The sequence below is a fragment of the Camelus bactrianus genome, chromosome 6 (assembly GCF_048773025.1).
Source record: "Camelus bactrianus isolate YW-2024 breed Bactrian camel chromosome 6, ASM4877302v1, whole genome shotgun sequence".
In the NCBI taxonomy this organism is placed as follows: Eukaryota; Metazoa; Chordata; class Mammalia; order Artiodactyla; family Camelidae; genus Camelus; species Camelus bactrianus.
Genome location: NC_133544.1, coordinates 66,194,836 through 66,219,157, shown reverse-complemented (window position 1 = coordinate 66,219,157; position 24,322 = coordinate 66,194,836). Strand labels below are relative to the sequence as shown.

The following is a 24,322-nucleotide window of genomic DNA, read 5'->3' as shown; positions in this document are numbered from 1 at the left end:
TGGGCAGCATCTAATGACAGCACACGGAGCTGTCCCCTCAGCAGTAATAACCCTTGTTACTTTCCAGTGGGTCTTTTTGTGTCCTGCAATATCAGTTTTGTCATAAATCCTAGTATTTCGTCTCTGGCTACAACCACAAGAGACACTCAGTCCATAAGAACAAGCTTACTGTCCTTAAGAATGGACTATCGGCAGGTTGCGTTACCACAGAAACAGCTTTACCTCCGAGGGAATCTGATAAAATGGGTGTTACAGGGAAAGCGGCTTTTCTGCAGCCTCAGTGTCTCATCCTAGGGCCATCATCATTTCTGGATTAGGGCAAAAGCCTCCAACCTGCTCCCCTTTCCTCCAGTCTTGTATGCCTCGGACTCATCCTAGTTTATGTTCAGAGTTAATCTTTCTAAATCCAAAACTTATCATGGTACTCCCCTGCTTAAAACCTCCAGTAAGGCGGTGGGTATAGCTCAGTGGCAGAGCACGTGCTTAGCATGCACGAGGTCCTAGGTTCAATCCCCAGTACCTCCATTAAAAAAGAAACAAAAACCTTCAGTGGTTCACAATGCCTTTAGAATCTTTGACATGGCATAGGAGGCTCTTACACGGGACATAGTCCCTGCACGACACGTTTTAAAAATATTTATTTTTAAATAACTTCAAACTTACAGAAATGTTGCAAGAATAAAAAGAACTGATTCCCCATCCCAATTCACCACTCACTAACCCTAGGACACAACCTCAGTGAGAACAGGGATCACGTATTTTATTCATCATGTCTAGCACAGAGGTGATGTTCAATTAAACTCACGGAGGAAATTAATCTGTTGAGTGAGTGAAGGAGGAATTAATGAAGGGCGCAACTTCTGGTTTAGCAGAGTGGTCAGATACGAATGTTGCTGCTATTCCCTCCTGAACCCTCACCTAAATAACCGTTAAAGACTTTTTTTTTTTTAAGCATAAATCCCAAAGGGCAAAGAGAAGAGATGACAGTGGCCAAAAGCAGAAGGCAATTGACCTGGCAACCTGAGTTACGTGACCTTAGAAGAGCACCCAGAAGAAAGGCTTGGGAACAAAGGCACAGGTGTCTCTGACGTGTGGGTGCAGGGAGGGCTGCCAAGAGAAAGAAAGCTGAAGAATCTTAGAAACAGCCAAGACTCCTCAGAGCTCCTGCCCAACACAACCATGTAACCAACTCTCCCTTCAAGGCCAGCAAGAAGACTTCTCTATAAAAATACATTCAACTAACAGACTGCGAGCAATTACTCCAGGCCAGGCTCAGTCCCAGACGCCCAGAAATCCCCATGGGAACCCAGCTAAGGCTGCTCCCACGGAGCTTCCGCTCTCATGAGAAACCAGCAAGCGGATCTGGGACAGATCAGATGCGGTAACTGCTCTCAAGCAAGGGGCAGCAGGGCAGGGCGTCTGCTGTGGCTCTTGCTAGACAGCAGAAACCGGAAAGAAAGAAGGGAACCAATCGGATACCCAGGGAAAGAGCATTCCAGGCAGAGGGGTGGCTGCACAGACCTCGACGGGGGTGCATGCTCGGTGGGTGAACAACGTGGAGACAGACATGGTAGGGTGGGTGACGGGGTAGATGGTGGGGCAGGTGAAGGTGAAGGGGGCAGAAGAGGCTTGAGATGCAGGGAGAGGCCAGATCACGAAAGAACCCACTGCAGCAGTGATTCCCCTACTTGGCTGCACATTGGAATCACCCGGAGAGCTTTAAAAAATTAAAGTGAGTCCCCTCCTCCAGAGTTTCTGATCTGAATTTTGATTTGCATGGGTTGTGGCTGGTTCTTCAGTTTCACAATTTCTGCAAAAGGTTCTAAGGGGCAGATGAGGTTAGAAGCATGGAATCGGAGGAGCTCTGGCCTCAGGGACGCCAGGCATGGGTGTGGGATGAAGCGGAGGGGCTCCACTGACAACAGGGAGATGAAGCAAGAGGTGACAGACTCCCAGCCCCTGGAGCCTCCTTTCCCAGCCAACTCCGAGAAAATAGGGTCAGACAGACTCACATGCGTCATCTGGAGACCTATGATACAGGCAAATCACAACAGTGAACGATCCCAGCATGAGGCAGGGGAAAGTCAAACAGTTGGAGCGCTCCTAGTGCTTTAATTTCTTGAAAACTGCACGCCCCAGCTAGCAAAATAGGAAACGTGAAAAACTGTCATAAGAAGTCTAGGGAAAAAAAATGAAGGAACTAGAAATACCTGTAACACGTAGATGTACTTGGGGACTACGTGATTAAATAAGTAATTTAATCATGAAGTTTAGTCACTTAGACTCCCTTGGACACAATCATTTGGACCAAAAATGATAGCTAGGCTTTGTCTGTGATGGATGAAAAACACTGCAATAAGTTTCTAGTATGTAGAAAACACACAAACAATTCCAACTGTCTTAAAGGTCTTTCCTTTTCAAGAATGACATCAAATGTTTTAAAACTGTATGTGTAAACATACACAAGTATGTGTATAATTAGGTATAAACATAAGAGACCACATGCTCCTTCTAAAAATATCTGATACATTTATGAGAAGATCAAATAATGTTTCTCAACTGCCTGTACCAGCTGTCTCAGTGGCTGCACAAACTGACCCAAGATTCAGGAATCAAGCATCAGTAATCTAATTTATTTTATATATTGTTAAAGTAAATTTTAAATATCTATGTCTGAAGAACATCCATTTTTTAAAGACGTCATTGATGCAAAAGGCACAGTAATAAAGAAATAATACTTTTAAGTAATACTTTCAGTATCTTTCAATAAATATCTAAAGATGCTAAAAACGTAAGGAAAAAAAAGCCATCACTCTACTCATGGATACCACGGTAAGAACTTGAGAGCCCCAAGAATGCATCTAAAATAAAATGGATTTTGAAGGTTAAGTATGACAATTCAACTCATTTCAACATTAACTGAGGCCCTGCTGTGTGCCAAGTATCCTGCCAGGGGCTGGCACCTCAAAGACGGAAGGCACTGCCTCCGCCCTCAAGGAACTAAGCTGTCATCACAGCTGTATCATACACATGTAACACTAAGATACTTCTATTTACAGTTTCTACAAATGAAACATTTTAAATATTTAACCGAATGATAAAAGTTACAGTGTTTATCATTTTAGCTACCTCTACAGCCTCCAGTTCCCCTCTTAAAGCCTGTAAAAAGTTACCAGGTACTCTTTTAGCCAGCTGAGCCAGTGTGACCTCAAAAGCTAAATTCACTTCATGCCAAATAACAAGCATCTCTAGCACCCATAATAGGACCAGGGAAATTTTATTATGTGGCTGCCCCCAACTATGAGGGAAAAGGTACTTACCTACTCAGTTAGGGTCACCCCGGAACAAGCCAAGCCAACCAGCGAGGCAGAAGAACTGGAGGTGCAGGCTACTTCCTAAGTTCTTAGGACCCTGTTACCAACATATCACACACTCCATGAATATAAAATTATTATAAAAAGAAATTATTTAGGAGAGAGCAAGGTAGCACAGGAGGAAAGTATGATGGACTTCAAAGTCAAGTTCTGCCTTAACTGATGAGGCCTCTATTCTCCAGGGAAATCACTCTCAACTCCATCCATAAGGCCAGCCAAGACCAAGGCCAAGCGTTCATTTCCTAAGTACCCACCACACACAAGTCCCTGTTCTCCATTCAAGTAAGCACAGCTCTAGAGCTCGAAAATCTATTCAATTTCGGTAGGAGGGTCTCTAGATCACCCAGGGTTCACGTGGCTGTCGTAACAAGAGGTTGTTTTAGAACCAAATTCGCTCCGACGGGCCTCGCTTTACAAAGAAGAGTGTGCGCAGCCGGCTACAGAGACAACAGCAGCTCACAACGGGGGGGGGGGGGGGGATTAATATCTTCAGTTAGAAAAATGCCAGTCTGTTTTCCACATCAGAAATGAAAAAAATTCATTCTAATTTTGAAGGATGCAGATGGAGGAAGCGGGAAGAGAGGAAGCACTGAGAAGGCAGCAAAGTACCTTGCAACCTGCTCCCCGCACTCCCAGGAGCCAGCCCCTGCGCTCACCCTGCTGTCTGTCCTGAGAGACGCCTGCCCGTAATCGGAAGCACCTGTAGTATCTGCTGGCTGGAGGGAAGTGAGAAGTTAAGTCTCATTCACTGCAATTTCACTATTTCTTCTTTTTCTGAGTCAGACATCAACATGCTCTATGGCAAAAATTACAATGAATCTCTGCAAAAGAGATGAAATTGCATAAATAATGAAACAGTATTAACTCGTTATTTTAAAAATGGCTCCCAAACAGCATAAATAGGAAAATAGAGAGTAAACAGGCGTTAGGTTTTTGTATGACAACTCAGTTTTACCTGATTTTCTGAGATGGTTGAACTGGATGTGGAAATAAAACTGTCCAACTAGGGAAAACAATACAAAAATTTCTCAACCAACCAATAATTATATCTGAGTGCCTAGAATGGCACTATAGGAAGACAGCTACATACACAGAAAAATGCCAAGTTTGACATGACCCTTGTCCACAGGATCTCAAAAAGGAAAACAAAACATGCCAAGGACACAACACAGATTTCCAGGGATTCCAGGGTTAGTACACAAGACTTCTCCATCGACATCTAGTCTCACAAACACAATTGTTCTTAACTGAGATGAGTAATACCTGAGTTATCAGTGTCACCATTTCTCAATCATTAGATTTTTGTACCCAGACAAGGCCCTGAAAGGACCCCTGATAAATATCAGATGGTTATCTTTCTACAACTTTGCACAGGGTACAAAACATCTTGGACAGTCACAACCTGCCCAAGAATTCAATACAAAATGATATGCCGACCTTTCAGATAACCATAAACAACACTAATTATGTAACATCACAATATTGTCTTTTTTTTTTTTTTTTTTTTTTTTAGCAGCACCTACAGCCTTGCCTATCAGAAAATCCTATAGGATCTATGCTGATCCGCGTTCAAAGTACTCTATTAAGGTTTATCTTTTTGCTAAAGACTTTGCCTTAGTGACTCAAAGAGGCTATTGAAATACACTTGGGCAAAGGATTACATTTTTTTTTTTAAAGTCTAGCTAGCAACCAAATTGTGAGTAAGAAGGAAAATGTAAATTAAGTTAACTTTTTGGGTTGAGCATATAATTACATTCTTTGTTAGGAATGTTAAGCAGAGAAGAATCTCATTAAATATTTGGTGCCCTGTTTGCCCCTAATACTTATAAAATCTGAAGGCATGATCCACAATGTGCAATTGCTAAAGTCACAGAGTGCCACAGAGAGTAACATCTTGGACCAAAAGGTATCTCAAGTCGTTTCTGACCTAACCTTTTGCCTCCAATACTAAGCTAGTCAAGAAAAATGACAATAACCTCATTTTAAAGAGCATTATGAATTTTAGAGTTCTGAGAATAAAATTAGCAGTGAAGCAGAAGTAATAAAGGGAGGATAAGAAATACGGGGGAGGAAATGGGAATTAAAAATAAATACACTATTCTCTTAAGTTACACATAGTACTTGCTTTTTCAAAATCAAGCAATTGCAGTTCATATCTCTGTCCCCATCAGTAAATTATGTCACCTATTTCTTGACAACCCCTGAGGGACAGAGAGGTGACTGGCCACTATAGGCCTAAACATTCAGTGATGTAACATAACTGTCAGAGAAGCTTAGGTTACCAAGAAGCATCTAAAACGGTCAGAGATGTGTTTCATTTCATCCAGTATCTTCAAAATACAAAGTCTCCTTGAACAATTAAATTTGATATAAATGGAAAAGCAATCTATCCATAAACTATCATTTATTGAGTGTGCTAAATTTGTCTAATTTAAAATTCTCTTAATGCTTCCTTAAATAAAAAATGCTGGGTATAATGCAACCTTTTGTGGTGACCCTAATCAGCTGTTAAAAAGTGACACAGGGCTGTGTGCCTCCACAGGAATGAACATTTTGATGTCTAGTTTCCCCATCTTCTCCCCGACACTAGTTTGCTATCGTCACGCCCTGTTATTGCCAGTATGCTTACCCCTCCTTTCCCTGCCCTACTGGAATTTGCCAACCTCACTTTTCAGCCTCCCTGTCTCTGCTCCCGCTGGTCCCTCAGCCCAGCGTCCTTCTCCAACACTACAAGCAGATGCACCCTTGCCAACGCGGTGTCCAGTCAAACTTTCTGACATCTGTCAGTCTGATAGCTGAAAATATGTATCTCAGCTCAACTCTAATTTGCATTTCTCTTATCATGAGTGGGCTGAGCATCTTTTTACACGTTTAGGAGTCATTTGCATTTCATTTTCTGTGAACAGTCTGCTCATAGCCTTTGCCCATTTTTAATAAGGTTGTTAAAACTCATTATATAATATATATTGAAAATTAGTTCTCCATAAGATGAGTTACAATCCTCCCCAGCACCACGCACATAATCATCTGTCTTTTTGCTTTGGTTATGGTTTTTATCATGTAGAAATGCCTAATTCTTATATAATTAAAGTCTTTTCTTCCATGGTTTCTGGATTGTGTGTGATATTTAGAATCTCCACACTGACATTAGAAAAGAACATGTCAGTGATTTGTTCTAAAACTTTTATGAGGTTTCTGTTTCACAGTAAAAATTCTGACCCATGTAGACTTTATCCTGTTATATGGTCTGAGGTTTGAATTCCACTTGTTTCCCAGATGGTGACCCACTTGAACCAACACCGCTAAAGGACAAATTCATCTTTCTCCCAGTGACATAAAAGGCTTGAAGTCTTGGGGGTTGGGGTTTTGCTTATGTAATGATTCTTTGGTGCTTAGGATTTCTAGGATAATGACATTCAGGTAAACTAGAATTAAGAGCTGTTTAAAGTATTGCCTTTTATCTTCTTAAAGTACAAGAATTTATTTTACCTGTGAGCTCCCTGGTGCAGGTACGGGGACCCACGTACCTTTACGTGACTAGCACTCAGTAGCTGCTTAATAAATGTCCTGCGAATGAATAGTGAACTACATTTTTTAAGACCAAGTATAGACTTAAATTCTCTCAGGACTGGAGAAGAGGAGCCTCACTGTTGATGAACTATGCGTATGTCCTAAGGGGCGATTTTTACCAAACTTCTTTGACAAAAGTCCTTCAGTCTAGTCAAAATCTAGCAACCTCACTAGGTCAATTAACATTTAATCACAATTCAACCAGTTACATTACAACCACTATGGAAGATGATTTGACAGTTTCTTAGAAAACTGAACATAAATCTACCCTATGATCCCGCATTTCTACTCCAAGGTACTTACCCAGGAGAAATGAAAACATGACCATCAAAAGACTTGTACATAAATGTTCAAAGAAGTTTCATTCATAATAGCCCCCAAATTGGAACTAAAACAAGTATCTGTGAACAGAACTAACAAATTGTGCTATGTTCATGGGATAGCACACGAGTCCGCAATAAAAAGGAATAAACTACACGCAACAACACAGGCGAATCCCAAATCATGACAGTGTGTGAGAAAAACAGACGTAAGAGAGTACGCACTGTGTGACTCCATTCGTACGCCATCCAGGAAAAGGTAAACTGATCATGACGACAGAGCGCAAACCGCGGTGCTCTGGGGAGTGGGGGAGACTGAAGAAAAGGCCCTTCCACAGTTGATGGCTGCACTTTCTATCAGAGGATTTTCAGAGTGCTGGCCCTGAACCAGCAGCACTTGGAGACTGTCAGAAATGTAAATTCTCAAGTTCCCCACCCACGACCTACCAAATCCAAGGCGCTGGGGGTGGGTGCAGCAAACTATGCTTTAGCAAGCCGTCCAGGTGTTTCCGATGCACCCCATGGGTTTAGAACCACTTTTCTATAGCTTGTTTGCTAAGGTGATTACACAGGTGTATACAATTGTCAACGCTCATCTAAATGTCCGCAAAGGATCTGAGCATTTTAGAAGCAAATGATACCTTGATTTTCAGCATTGAGATATAATTCTTTAAATATTATCTTTAACCCAAATCTGTCTCCTCCTCCTGTTTTCCTCGCCTTGATAAATAGCAAAATAACCCACTTGGAAGGCTGAGTGAGAAAAGTGCCTGCTCCACTCTTCCCCCTCCTCTGCTCTATGTAGTCAGTCCCCACAACTGGCACATTCACCTCTGAGATGCCTCTCCTCTTTGATTCTTACTCTCCAATTCTAACATTTCTAATCCCAGCACCCCAGAGTTCAACAGACACCTTCAGTTTTAATCTGGTCCAGCAGAACAGCACACCTGTCTCCTCTGTCCGATTCGGTCTCTAAGGTGCCAGAACTATTTCTCAATGTCAGCTCAGTTTCCTTGCTGCTTCTTTAAAGACCATGGCTCCCATCTACCTAGAGCATAAAGTCTACACCAAAAACTTGTGGCAACCTAGCCACAGCCCAACATACCCAGGCCCATCGGACCTTCTGCTGCACCAATATTGGTACAGTCAAGATTCCCCTAACATGCCAACCGTGTTCTTGCCTCCAAATCCTTCATTCAAGCTGCTTCTCATCTCTCAAATGCCATCTCTCCCACTTCCCTGCCTGGTGTCATCCTAGCCATCAGTTTAAAATCCAGCTGAAACATCACCACGATTGTAGAAGGTCCCTATCACCGTGCAGTGGGCAGAATTCTCCGCTCCCTTCTCTGTGCCTACACTTCCCTACTGCAGAGACCATGGCTATCTGTGCCTCCCTCTCTTCATGCAAATTTCAGTCTTCAAGTCAGCAGTTTTAGGTAATCTCCTCATATCACTCCACTACGTATGACCTTTCAGTAGGTCCCTATTATGGATGGGACAAATTTTAAATTCCTTAGCAGAAAGTCCAGTACAGGTCTACCTCCAGGCCCCTCCACACCTCTTTAACCCACCTCTCACATACAGTACTTCCCTTGAAGTGACAGCCCTCAAAGCACCAAGCGCTGAGTTTCCAGAGTTTTGCATGTGCTGCTCCCCCTGCCTAGAACACCCTCCTTCCCGATCTCCCCTCTCAGGCCCTCCAGTGAGAGGAGAGTGCTAAGAGTCAAACCACAACAAACCAGTAACAGGTCCTCGGGTCTGAGAATTAGAAATAGGCCACAAAGAAGATCAGAAGCCAAGTCAACTTGAGTCAGAGCAAGAAGGAAGAAGGGGCAGAGCTGGTCTTTCCCAGCAAATGCTGAGAAACGGGTAAAGCCTGGAGCCCGCCCTGGAGAAGCTCATTTGGTGGAGATTGGACAGACACAGGAACAAATTTCTACAGTGCAGTGTGTGAGAAAGAATGCTGTTATATGAGAAAGGACACACATCAAATATACAGAGAGACACATTTAAATAAATTAAAGGCATGTCGCTGTGAGATTTAACCAACGATCCAGGAGCTCGCTAAGCACAGATACTACTGAACTCAACGCCCTCACTAATTCTTGTTGAATTATTTGTCCTCAGGCAAGTCATCTAACCCTTCAGAGTCTCCCCGTTATAAAATCAGGGAACTTGATCAGAGATGGAGGTTTCCTTTAGCAATAAAATATTCTCAGACAAAAGCAGAAGCCCAGACACAATACATGGACTCTGTCAACGTGCAGGGAGAGGAGAATGACTTTTGGGTGTTCAACTAGACGGGAAAATGAAATCGGTGGATAGGATTTTACGTGTCACGTCCATGAATGTGACGTTGAATTTTAAAATCCTGAAAATTGCAGCTTATAATGGAACTGCTGACACAACCTCAGCCGAACTAGCAAATGCACTACCATCACCAGGTTGTTATGGCAACCGGAGTACTTGGGTTAAAAAGAGGAAGAGAGTCTGTGTGCACGCGCATGGCTCAGATTTTCTTGCCACTCCCATTAGAAATATTTTAAATGTCTTACATGTAATCTCAAACTACGTTCTTCACTTAGCACACAAGGACTCTCTTGTTAATGTTTTGGGATAAACAAGAAAAAATAAAAGGGGCTTCAGAAAATTGATTCTTCAGGAGAGGTTCATAGAGCACCTAGCCAAGGTCTACCCCCGACATACCTCCTCCAGAAAGCCTCCCAGACCTCTCCAGGAGGAACCATTTCCTCCTGTGTGCAAGCCCCATTTTATCACCCATCCTGTAGCCGCTTCAGTAAGCATCACACTAAGGACAACATTGTTCATTTATATGCTTGCCTCCCTTACTCCGTGTCAGCTGCCTGGGAACACTTCCCTCTTAGTCACCCTTACACAACCAGCCTACAATGATCCAGATATTTTAGGTGCTAAACTGTTCGGCTGAGGACTAAAGTAGCAGTCCTATCAAATTTTAAGTATGAAATCTCTCTACAGAACAATATAACTATTTTCACCATATCAAACGTATCTCTTGTAAAAACATGTTTTGTTTCTCTTATTATTCACAAGAATTTCTCTTCCGAGAGAAATTGAGAAGTAAAGGGTATGCTTCATGGAAAGAACCATAGGCTGGGATTCCGATTCCTGGGGCTCTCCTGGTCTAACATCTCTCCTGTTAACCAGTTGTGAGATCCCGCATCCCTGGGTAAACGCCAGCCTCTCAGATGCTCAGCATTCTCAGCTAGAAAATGAGGTGTCTGGACCATCCGAGGAGATCCCTTCCTGCCTATGAGCCAGTGTGACCAAAACATCAAAAAATAGTCAAGAAATCTGAATTATGTCAAAACCCATTCATTAAAGATTTTAAAGAAATTTCTCTCAACCAGGTTGGGGGAGAGGGCGGGGATGGAAATGTGCATGAGTATATTTATTCCCAGGGTGGCTTTTTCAAACCACATCCCATACAGAGAGAATGATTTACCAACTCCTTTCCTACCTCCCTGGAATACCCTCAAGGAGTGAAGGTATGATGAGTGTGTGTTGCATGTAAATAGTGGAGACAAGAAGAAACAAGGTGAGGTTAAAAACCATCATCAAAGAGGGGAGGGCATAGCTCAAGTGGTAGAGCGCATGCTTAGCATGCACGAGGTCCTATGTTCAATCCCCAGTACCTCCTCTAAAAAAATAAATAAACCTAGTTACCGCCCCCCAAAGTAAAAAAATATATATATATATTACAAAAAATAAATAAAAAGCCATCATTAAAAACACAAAAAAAGACCTATTTACAAAGGTAACATATGAGTCTATGGATTCCCACATATAAAGACTGTGTTCTTTCACATGCCCCAAGTATTTAAGTAGGTATGACCTACCAGATCCACAGCCCAGCTGGAGTCTCTCCCTTTACAGCTGCTCCTCATCACACTTCCCCAGTTTCAGCAAAGGCGTCTCCACCCACAGTTACTCAAGCCAGACTATTGAGAGTCAGCCTCAAAACTGTGTTCTCAGTTCATCAGCAAGTTCTGTCTTTCATACGTCCAAAATACTCCTTTCGTCCGTCCACTTCTTTCCTTTTCTGCTGTTATTACCTTTGTCAAAGGAACTGTTACGGCCTGAATGTTTGTGTGCCCCCAAATCCCTATGCTGAACTCTTAACCCCCAAGGTGATGACACTAGAAGGTGGGGCTTTGGGGGTGTAATTAGGTTCAGACAAAGTTGCCAGAGTATCGCTTCCTGTGATGGCATCAGTGCCCGTGTAAGAAGAGACAACAGGGCTTCCCCTCCTGACCCTGTGAGGATACAGCCAGAAGGGAGCCGTGTGCAAGGCAGGAGGAGGGCCCCCACCAGAACCTGACGTGGACTTCCCAGCCTCCGGGACAGTGACAAACAAATGCCTGTTGATTCAGCCATCAGTCCATAGTATTTTGTTACAGCAGTCCCAGCTGACTAAGACGGGAACCGTCATATTTTGCCTAGATCGTCACAACAATCTCCTTACTGGTCTACCAATCTCAATTTCTTACCATGCCGTATAGCACTCATAGAGATCTTTTAAAAACATAGCAAATCATGGAATGCCGCTGCTGAAACCTCCCTATAACCCCCCCCCATCTTAGTGCAGATCACCACACAGTTGTTATCACTACCGTTTTCACTTATTCATGCCCACGTTGAAATGTAAATGCCACTTCTCACTCACAGAGCTCGACTCTAGAATTTATCCCTAACAGCTTTATATGTTACTACCTAATCTTGGGGCTTTCCTCTTATCCTCTGTCTTTCAAACAATTTATAAAAATGTTAAATGAAAACTGTCTCAACTCCTAGAGGACCCCCCCAGAGCTCCTCCATCCAAGAACTGATGTCTATTCCTTACAGTTCTCTTGCTGGCTCAGACAGCTGGGCTATCCACTTAACAGGTCCCGGAAGTAATTTGTAGATTTAGCTATTTACTATAGTTTTTAAAAATAGATTTTAAGGTATAAATTTTGTCAAAATATTTTTAATCTAAAATAATCCCCCCCCTTATGTATGCATGACTGGGACACTGTGCTGTACACTAGAAACTGACACATTGTAACTGACTGTACTTCAATAAAAATAAATAAAATATGACTCCCCGTGTTTCTGTTCGTCCATATAGTTATTTCTGAAACCAAGCTACCTTTTCTTCAATTATGGCTCACCTAAGTATTCAAGGATTCTACACGTTTAAAAACGGATCCACCATCCAGAAAATCACACACCTATCATTTGCAGAGTCCCCTCTGGAACTTTTGTTACCAATAAAAGACTGACAAGTTGCCAGGCTTTCTATACCATCACTGTTTATATAAAAATATTTTGTTTAGTGCTTTACTAATTTCACCCTTAATTTCTTTTAAAACTCACAATTGCCATTTGCTTCAAAACATTTATCCACACAAAAACTCCTGTGAAATAGTCTAATCATTAAGCTGATAATGACTGAATCAACATTTTGGCCCTCCTTCTATGGAACGGATAGCACTAAAGATAGCAACTCCAGTTAAACAGCCTCGCAAAAAGCACTACCACTTACTGTATAAAAAGGGTGGTTAGACTAAATGACTAAATTACAAAGTCCTCCCAGTGCTGAAATTAAGTCCCATAATCGTAATGCTATTATTTATCATCACTGAGCACTCGCCGTCTATGCATTAGGCACTGTGCTGGGTGCTCTTCGTGGGTCACTCAGAGTAAGTGCACAAGCACCTTACTAGGAGACACTTCTCTATTTAACCACGCCTAACATGTCCAGGAACGCACACTGGACACAGACCCTCTCGTAAAAATTCCTCTAGTGTAAAGCAAAATGGAAATGGAAGGTCCCAGCTCGCGGGGCTTATCTTGTTCCCTGGGATGGGGAGAGGCCGACTCTCACATGAAGTGATTCCCTAAAGACGAGATGCCTAGAGCCACTGAGAAGGGCATGGAAAACAAAAACCAGGGCCTATCCAAATCGTCCTACTTCCTCCAGAGAATGACAGCTCCTCCCAGACTGCTGCAGATGCGGGATCAGGGCTCATCAAGAGAGCAGGAGCGATCTCACAGAACACGAAGAGCTACAGGACAGTTCAAGAGTATTATATTAGTAGAGCTCTAGGAAATCTGAAGGGCCCAGTAATTGGGATCTAAAAGTTTATGACGTGGCCATGCCTAACATTCAGTTTTGTGACAATGTGCTCACTTTAGTGTTCCCATTAGACTGCAGGGTTCTCACGGGCAGAGGCCTTACTTTTTTTTTTTTTTTTTATTTAAGTATAGTTGATTTATAATGTTGTGTTAGTTTCTGGTGTACAGCAAAGTGATTCAGTTATACAGAGAGAGATACTCTTTTTTTCAGATTCTTTTCCAGTATAGGCTATTACAAGGTATTAAATACAGGTCTCTGTGCTAGACAGTAGGACCCTGCTGTTCATTCTGTACATAGTAGTTTGTAAGTGCTAATCCCAAACTCCTAATTTATCCTTCCTCCATCCTTCCTCTTTGGTAATCGTAAGTTTGTTTTCTGTGTCTGTTAGTCTCTTTCTGTTTTGTAAATAAGTTCATTTGTATCATTTCTTTTGGATTCCACATATAAGTGATACCATATTTGTCTTTTTCTGTCTGACTTACTTCACTTAGTATGATGATCTCTAGGTCCATCCATGCTGCCGTAAATGGCATTATTTCATTCTTCATGGCTGAGTAATATTCCATTGTGTGTGTGTGTGTGTGTGTGTGTGTGTGTCTCTCATATCTTCTTTATCCATTAATCTGTCAATGGGCATTTAGGTTGTTTCCATGTCTTGGCTATTGTAAATTGTGCTGCTATGAACATGGGGTATGTGTATTTTTTCATTGGGGTATGTGTAGTTTTCTCCAGATATGTGCCCTGGAGTAGAATTACTGGATCATAGGGTGAGTCTACTTTTTGCTTTTTAAGGAAACTCCATACTATTCTCCATAGTTGCTGCACCAACTACATTCCTACCAACAGTGTAGGACGGTTCCTTTTTCTCCACACCCTCTCCAGCATTTATTATATGTAGACTCTCTAACCATGGCCATTCTGACCAGTGTGAGGTGGTATCTTACTGTAGTTCTGATTTGCATTTCTTTAATAATTAGCAATACTGAGCATATTTTCATGTTCCTGTTGGTCATCTGGGTGTCTTCTTTGGAGAAATGTCTATTTACATCTTCTGCCCATTTTTTGATTGGGCTGTTCAGTTTTGTTTTGTTTTGTTTTGTTTTTTGATATTGAGCTATATGAGATGTTTGTATATTTTGAAGTTAATCCCTTGTTGGTCACATCATCTGCAAATATTTTCTTCCATTCTGTAGGCTGTCTTTTCATTTTTTTATTTACCTTTTTTTAAATCTACCCCCACAACATAGCCTAGTCTAGGACCTGGAAAATAAGAAGCACTTAACAAATATTTAATGAGAAATATTACTAACCAATCTCCCCAGGAACATACTTATTCCACTCACTGTGGTGTGCCTAGAAAAATCAGCCTTCTAAAGTGTGGTCTGGAGACCTCTAGTGGCTGTCTGCACTTCACTAGGAGAAGTCAAAATCTGAAGGAGGACAGACTGGAAAGGGCCAAACACCAGGACACAGGTTAAGGCCCAAGGTTAATGAACTAAAGAAGTTTAAAAGTGAAACATAAAACAAATCTAAAGATAAAAATGCAATCAGTTTATCTGAGTGTGATACATATGGACAATTGTTTCCTAACAATTTTATTGTAAGTTCAAGTCTAGTTCATATCCCCTGGTAGCACCATACTTAGTTTAAAACTTTTTAATTAAACATGAATGACTAGTATTCTAAAACATATTGCTAAAAAGAAATTGGAAAAACAAAAAACAAAAATTAAAAAAAAAAAAAACATACTACTGTATGAAAGCCTGTAAAAGAATAAATCGTTTCAGAAAGAAAAAAAAGTCACCTCTTTATGACTGTTAAGCATGGAAGCTAGAAAGGAAACATTCCTTCTGTATTAAATTCACTGTCCTTTTCCCAAAGAGTCAACTCAGGGTCATCTGCCAATCATCTGGGATCTCAGAGAAGCTGCAGATCTCATTTTGGGAGAGTGTTGGCCCTGCTGGAGACTCACCACTCTCACAGTCATACCTAGAGTCTCACACCTAAAGGAAAAGGCTCCACGACCTTCTCTCTCAGTTGTGCATCTTGCTGGAGTCATGCCACAGCTGGATCAAATTGAGCAAGTTACTGAGCCTCTTCTCAGTTTCCGCCTTCATAAAATGGGACTGATAAGTCTCTGCCTCAAAGCCACAAAAAGTAGATGTATTATACATTCAAAGAACCTAGGACTGTATCATGTACCTTGGAAGGACCCAAATATTTGTGATCTATTATAACCCAAGTAAGCCAAAGATTGGATATTTTTAACAAGAGCAACAAAATAAAAAGGGTATTTATTTTAGAAAGAACTTGCATGATTCTACAATATTTTTAAAATGCAACTTTCTTCTTGGTTTATTAACTGAAAGGTAATCACACTCAACTGAGACTATATTTTAAATGCCCTAAAAATGAATAGTTGCCACAGAAGAAGTTCTGAACCACAAATCTTACTCATCTAAGAACCAGAGAACATGAAGTGGCTTAAAAAAAAAAAGAAAGAAAGAAAAAAAAGACTCAAAAACATCTGTGAGCCTGCTTCCTGGAATGGACCAAATATTCTTGCAAGAAATTTTGTGGGGGGAAAAATGACTTATCTTATTATACACAAAGTTCTTCAAAAATCTATGAAGGCTATGAAACTTCTGAAGTTCTTTGGTCATTTTTATAGTGGAAATGGGGGCTTTGATCACCTTAAATTTAGAGAATAAAGGGAGTCGGGGAAGGAAGTTTGCTTCTGAACAGAAGAAAACTGTGCTTTACTGTGTGCGTCCCTTCCCTGGGACTTTCCCTCTTCTTCACATGGGAGCAGAGGTGGAGAGAACAAGCTATTCAACCAACTAGCAGCGCGACCCATTAAATCTCTGAACAGTATTACCCACAGAGATGCCTTGCTTTGAAACAGACAGTCCATCCTACAGAAAGTAGAAGCATTTTGCCCCATCATTTTATACAGATGTACTGAATAGAAAAAGATCTTAGTCATTAACTATTGACCAAGCTTTCAATAAAGCACATATGTAGGTAATAAACACATATACTCCTTGTTCAGCAAGATTTAAGGGACAAGGCATAGCTTGAGAACATGAAGAAGTGCTTCACAAAGCCACCAGTCATGCCACACAACACGGCATGTGACAGGAGCTACAGCCAGAGGGGGACCATCCACCAACACCTCAGGAGAGCAGAATTCTACAGCCTTCCGTGGACATGGGAGCATGGTCCTCAACAGTGGCTTTGAGCCTGGAACAGTTTCCATCAGTCCCCTTTTAATGGCTCCTCGTATTCCACCTTCCCCATTCTCATCTAACCAACCCAGAAGATGGAGAGGCGGGGAGAGAGTCTCAGTGAGAATGAAGAATGAATTTCAACAGGGGAGAAAGCAGCATACAAGTTATTTCAGGTCCTCGTGTTACTGCATTCCTGGAAAAGTTAAGTAGACAGCCAAACGTTCTGCTTTTTCAGAAAGGAGCCGGCAATTCAAATCTTACAGGAAAATAAAAATGCGTAAGAGAAAAAAGCTGCTATTACTGGGAAATAATTATATAACATTTATAATATGATATATTATGTGACAGTTACTACATAATATGAATGTTATATAATTATATAATATTACAGTCATTGGTCCTCATGAACACAATGATCCCATTTGATTCTTCTTTCTTTTTAGATCTTCCCGAACTCTTAAGTCTCATTCAAATGTTGAAACTGGCTTAATAGTCAATGGTTTACAAACACAGACTCACGGACATAGAAAACAAACTATGGTTTCCAAAGAGGAAAGGCAGGGAGGCATAAATTAGGGTTTGGGGATTAACAGACACACATTACTATATAAAACAAAGATAAATAACAAGGACCTACTGTATAGCATAGGGAGCTATATTCAATTTCTTGTAATAACATATAAGGGAAAAGAATCTAAAGAAAAAAATATACAAATGTATGCATATGTATAACTGAATCACTTTGTTGTACACCTGAAACTAACATTGTGAATTAACAACACTTCAATAAAAAAATTTTTTTTAAATCAATGGTTTAAAACTTAAGAGTATTTATTACAGTAATATTCTGTTGTATTTGATAAGGTAAACAAGCAAGATGGTCTCTTTCAGCAATAAAACAGAACTGACACTGGAATGCATTTGACTGAATTGGTCCAGCCCAAAAGGTAGGCTCGATAGCCTGGGGCAGAATCCTGAACTACATAGTCCAGAACAAGTCAAAAAAAAAAAAAAAAAACCTCATAGAAAGCAATGAAACTAACCAATGGCCAGTCATTACTATATAATCAGCTATCATACGTAATGTTAAGTGGGAAAATATTCAAGGAAATATTCTAGATATATACACACTCCTGTAGAACTTAATATTATGAATGTGTGTAGAAAACTACTGCTACTATAAAACTACATTTTACCTCTTTCTCATATATGATCATCTAAGTCGGTGTTTAAAATTCTCATGTCTAACAACTAAATGTAGTGTGTTTTTTGTTTAGATCCTAATTCAAAAAACCTATGTAAAAGAGACAGTTTCTGAGACATGAAAAATTTGAAATAGACTGTGTATATGACCCCAAAGGATTATTAACAATTAACTCTGACAATTATTGTTAAATATGATCATTATTGTTGGGCATAATAATGGCCTAGTGGTCATGTGAGAAAGTGTCCATGCTTTAAAAACATACAGACTAAAGTATGAAGGGGTGAAATGAGATTTGCTTTAAAATATTTTAGCTAAGAAGGAAAAAAAAGCTAAATAAAGCTAATGTGGCAAAAATCTTGGTAATTATTGAATCTGGGTAAGAGGTTTATGGAAGCTCATGTATTATTTTTTCATAGTTTTATATAAATTTGAAACTTTTCATAATTAAACAAAAATTAAAGCATTCTATTGCCCAGAAACCCCCCTAAAAAGGACTCTATGGACAGGTAGGAAAAACAATCTTGTGATAGTTTAAAAATAATGTTAAAAAATTATGGAATTGACATTTTTAGATCTATTCATTTATATAACTACTCAGAATTCCATCTAACATCTTAAAATGAAGACTCTGCTCAATTTTTATGTCAAGTGATGCATCATTCCAAAGCAACAAAATGCATATGCCTAAAAGATTTTATAAAAACATAAAAATGTGTTTTTTACAAAGCAGCCTTTTCTCTGCTTACCCCAGATTTCTTTCCGAATACAACCAACAATTTTTTATACATCTTCCACAAAAAGCAGCCTTTTCCTTGCCACAATTTTTTTTAAACTTCCAATATACTTTTCTATCTCAAAGACTTTTTAAAATTTATTTTCCTTCTTTAGGAAAAGCTATAGCATGAGAAAACAGCTCAGCAAAATTCCTGCAAATAACATACAGGTAAAAACACAGATTCCTTTCTTCCAGCCAAAAAGACTAACAGGGAAAAAAAATGAACATTTTCACAAGCATTTTTGAACCTGATTCCAGCTACCTCTCTGCTCAGCTCTCTTTTTCCTCCCCAAATACGTCACTTCACTGTCTGTCAAAACAACTCTTGCCCACTCTACCTGATCACATTCTAAAGCTGCTGCTTTTCCTGGATTCACTTCTCAATGACAAGCTGCTCAAACACGGAGCACCTATTAAACCGAATGTGATCAGCTGCTCCTTCCTTTTTTCTTTTCAGGGCACACTGTTGTCCATCAGGAAAAGTAATTAATGGGTTTATTATGTATGAAAGCGTCATCCCATCAGTTTGCTGTCTGGTTTGAATAGCTCGTATCAGCTCTTCATTCATGCCAAGTGTGCTCACTGTCCGGAGATGATGATAAAGCCGTACCTCTTTTTGGATTTTTCCCTCGCTAGTCACCAGTGGACCAGAACTCTGTGTTACAGAAACACAAGGAAGACAGAAGAAATCACTTCATCCTCTACAGAAAAGAAGCTGATGGACTGAAAAGTTGGTCAAGGGAGAAACAAGGAAAGCCAGAGAGTGCAAGAGAGCATCCCTGCTTTTAGTCCAGACAATTTTTTTTGAAAGCAACTTGATTCAGGAGCATGTGTAAATCTGAAATACGGACAGAACTTTTGCAGAACATAAAACGTCTATAGAAAGAGCCTGGATTTCTCCTTGCTGATACATTCAATGAATTTTTAATAAGTTCTGAACACTCAAGTTGTCTGTGGTTGGATCAACGGCTGGTATCAGAGAAAGGCAAAATTCCCCCTTCTATTTCTATAAATCTATCCAAATGGAACCTTCATCTATTGCGTGCTGTCCTAACTAATCCTGCAGGATTACCAAGAATACAGACACAGAGACTCGGCAAGAAAGAGAATACAGTGGTAAAGGAAAACACGAAAGGAAGCTGAGAAGGCATTCAGATACCGAAGCTGTTTTCAATTGGAATTCAAATTACTCAGCTTCAAACAAACCACTGCCAGGTAAGATTAAATTTTATAACATTAATTTATGTGTTGCCTGTTGAAACTCAACCTGCGATGCTGTGAATGAGCCAGTAGATTTGAATTTCATGTGATCCTCCCTTAAGCTTTGAGCAGAGTTAAGCCTTCTGAGGTAAACACTTGTCCTTACTTATGCTGCATAAACTAACCATTTGTAACTAGATAAGAAAATACCCCCCCAAATTCCATTCATTTTTCATTAGATTTGTCCCATCTTTGTCTTCCTCTTAAAAATCCCAATTCTGTTTTATTTAATAGCTTGGAAAAAATGGATGAAGAGAGCCCTGAATGGGGCACAAGAGACATTCAGATGCTGTTTACCAGTCATATTCTAATAAATTTGCTTCCCAGGCACTTGTAAAACAAAGAAAAATTACTGCATTTTTAATATTATTTCTATTGATGCAAAAGGACAAAGCTCAGTGACTGATCTTTACCATTAGCAAACAAACAAAAAAACAAAAAACCAGACACCTGACGTCAGTCTCATTCACACTCAAGAAAAACAATCGCCAGCAAACTAAGGTAGAAAGGGGTTAATTTACCCTGAGGTTCTGGGAATATTTTTATAACACTTATAAATGAGGACATTTTTCTGATTAAACAACAGAACAAAAAAATGTCTGGTATCTTAATGCCTCGAAAGCTTTAACTCAGGTCAAATGGCCCACACTGCAAAATGCAAAGACCTCTGAAATCATCAAAGAATTTTAAAAGGTTCAGTGCCTTTTAGAAAGTCCCTAGAAATCACTCCATAATGAGATTTTTAGAAAGACTGTCTTATGTTTAAAAAAAAAAAAAAAAAAAAGGATTTGTCAGAATTTTAATTCCCTACACAGATTTCTAGCAAAAATTCAACCATAATAGTTTTCAAATAACTTCTCTAGGAAAAGTTTAAAGCTTAATCTTTTCATAAAGAAGCCCTACAACAAATAATGGGCTTCTGTGAGCTTAGAAGACAGAAGATAAGGAAAACAATAAAGGCAAACCACACTAATACAGAGATCTTTGATAATAAGGAAATTTATATAAATTTATCTAATTATATCTGTACCTGTCTGAAAGAGTCAAATTTGAAATTCTTCTCTTCCATTTCCCTGAATTCTTTCATTTTTCAAATTTTAATTAGTAAATTGCATGATCCCATCACTTTTTTCAAGATAGTCTATAAATAACCTTAAATATCATAAATCTTATACATTTAAATTCATTACAGAAATTCACCCATCATTTTCCAGTAAAGGAAAGCAACAATTTAAGTACAAGCAATAACAGTGTAGTGTACCAATCTGTTGCAGAAAAAAATGTTTATTCAGAAATTTCAAGATACTTACTGTGTATGCCAGCCCTAACTGAAAGTACTGTTATTTATCTACACTGAGACTTACTTAAACCCTTAAGGATACTTTTCATCTTCTTTCCTTCTTATTATGATATATTTTATAAACTGACATCCTTTGAAAATATGCACAGATTTTGTAAGTAAGAAATATTAATATTTCAACTCATAATTAAAGAATTTCCTAATTAACTTGGACCAAAATATGAGATTAATATTATGCTCAATTTGTTTCTAATAAATAGAACTGAAGAGGGTATAAAATTACGTTCCTGAAGTCTTCTATATACTCACTGGAATGTACACCGAGACTCCTGTCCCACCAGTGTGGGGACTTTGCTTCTGTGGCTTACCTCCTAATGACAGTGGATGGGCAGCCCCTCCTCCACTTCAGCCCTGGTCAGCAGCAGTCCCAGTGACTCTTCATTCTCTCTCCTATCTAATTCAAGGTTTTTCTCTTTAATAATCCATCCTGAATAATGATTACTGAGGTTTAAAGAACAGCTTTCAAAAAAAATCTCTACAGCAATTTGGAATAATCTACATTTTCTTCTTCACTTTGGTGAAAAAGAATAAAAACAGCTAATTTTTAACACATCATTTATCAATGATTCAAGCTGAAAACTGCTCCAACTTTAGCATCTCATTAGGTACAAATGGATAAGGAATTTTATGCTAGTACCTGAAGATTTGGTTTATTTATGGGAGTTTGTGTGTTTATGTTTGTATTCGTGTGTGTGTGTGTTGATAGATTTAACAAGTAAAGAGATTTTGAACATGCTTGGGAAGTACTCAATGACTGCCTAATTCTTTCCATAATTTAAAATTATTTTATGCACACACACAGTATAAAATTATTATCCTATGAAAGTAATAGGATTGTGTATGGTGTATTATTGGATCCTTTCATAGAAATGGAGCAAACATTTTGGTAACTGTGTCCCTACAATATTTATTAGATTCTCCTCATTTAAAATCATCCAAAAGCTATAAACTTTCTATTTAAACCAGGAAAATAGAAAAGTAGGAGTATAAGTCAAAATAAAACACATCCATTTAGTGTCTTTACTGACTTTTTTAGATTGGTATGTCATCTTTGAAACAGCAAGCAACATAATTTTGCATCTGAAAGTAGAAATATATCTGAAGTTCATTTTTAAGTGTTAACATTTAATTTAAAGGCACCAGCCCTACAAAATATTTTTAATTCAATAAATATTTACTGATGTCTGCATTATTATAACTTTCACATTTTTCCTTAGAATTTTTGAAAGAATTTCTTTCATTCCAGTATAATACAATAGATTTTGAAGCTTAATTCAACGGGATATTTCAACTAGTGGCATATTTGTTTCTTATTATGGTTAACTTTTCTTCATGAAGTGACCCCATTTGAAGAAGGCTGACTGTTCAGCATGGAGATTTATCTCCTCTCAGCTTCTTCCTGCTGGGAGAGAATCATCCTTGGCTGTGACATCACAACCTGAGCCGGGCAGCGGCTGTGATATCGCACAGACAATTATACCCTCTCAGTGTGAACTAGCTGCCAGAGAGATGTGAGCACTGTCATTTCAAGCCATTTCACAGAGACGCTAAAGAGATGCATGGCAGGGGCTGAGCGAGGGAAAGATGCTTGCACTGCATCGGTCACTTTTACAGCATCAACTGTGAAGGATAAAAGTACCGTTTCCCAGTTTACTTCATTAATAATTTAAAAGAGGGAGTAAACGTCACATTAATAAAATTCACAGAGGATGATAAAGTGGGAGTGATGAAAATCTCAGTGAGCAACCAGACAGTAAAGGAAGGTTCCTACATAGAGAGCTAAGGGATGGGGTGCACAGCTCCACCTTGGTTCAAACAAAAAAGGTGAAAATTGTGAAACTGGGAAAATTATCAATACACTCAGAATAGGAAAGAACCTGTCTGAATGAGAAAGGGACTCCTACAGATAGACTGTAAAGTGATCCGTGACATAGATCAATCAGTGTGAGGCATACAAGCCAGAACTGTCACGTGGGAGTGAGGAGGAAGCTAGTAACTGTTCTTTTAAGAAAACATGAATTCAAAAAAGAAGAGGACTCTCTTTAATAACCAGAACTATTGGGTGTGTTCTATAAAAGTCTTCAACAAAAGTTTGCAAAAAAATAAAAAATAAAAACAATTTGGGAGTTAAAGCACACCAAAGGAGACAAACTGAGCTCCTCTTCCAAACACAGACCATCTCACCTCTTTTTATCTTTTATGTAGCTCTGGCTGCAAAGGACAGAGCAGAACAACCAATCCTCCCACAGGGAACACTTGTGCAGTTCATCCTTTGCTTAGCTGCAGTCGCCCCAATTCAAAATATCAGTCATTTACTCAGAGCCATAAAGATTACATGCAAAAAAACAAACAAACAAACAAACAAACCTCCACGAATGACTAGAAGCCAAGCTGAAGCCTTATCATCTAGAGTCACACAGTTTGCATGAAACAATGCTGTGCCAGAGAATTCCTGGAGCATTTTGCAGTCCCATGTACTGGTTAATTACTACCCCTTTATTATTCAACAGTTGTTGGAAGACCCTGCCAACTTCCACTTTTCAAATGGTATTGGAGGTATTAGCGAAAGAGCTCAAGAATCCAGAGCAAGCATGACCACCTAGACAGACTCACGGCTTGATGTCACCCTGTTGTCATCATCAGAACACGTGGGCTTCTCATTTACTGATTATCATTATAGGAATGTAGCATCCAATAATGTGCTCCTCAAGCAGTAAAAGTCAGACAGCTTCCAGTTCAGTTATCCCAATAAACACCTTTAAGCTGTTTATAGAATTTTCTTGGTGCAATAATTAAATATGCTGGTGGATGATCTAAATCTATCAGGCTTAGTACAGAACAGGTGCCACTAACATTTAATCCTCCATCAACTGCACGTCTCCCCTCATATGTGTTGCAAGGACACAGTCCTCTGCACGGAGTAATTTCTGGGTAGCTTGTGGTAATATCTACAGAAGAGTTTTTCATGCCTAGAAACTTCCACAGCATTTTGGTAACACTTCTTTTATAACATCTTGTTAGATTGCACTGAACATCTACACATATGCTTACCTTGCCTATCTCACT

At 39.5% G+C, this 24,322-nt stretch overlaps 1 protein-coding gene across 1 annotated transcript in view; it reads right to left on the bottom strand.

Moving 5' to 3' along the window:
• Positions 1 to 24,322, bottom strand: part of AVEN (apoptosis and caspase activation inhibitor) — a 152,905-nt gene that overhangs the window by 72,442 nt on the left and 56,141 nt on the right. The window lies entirely within an intron of this gene.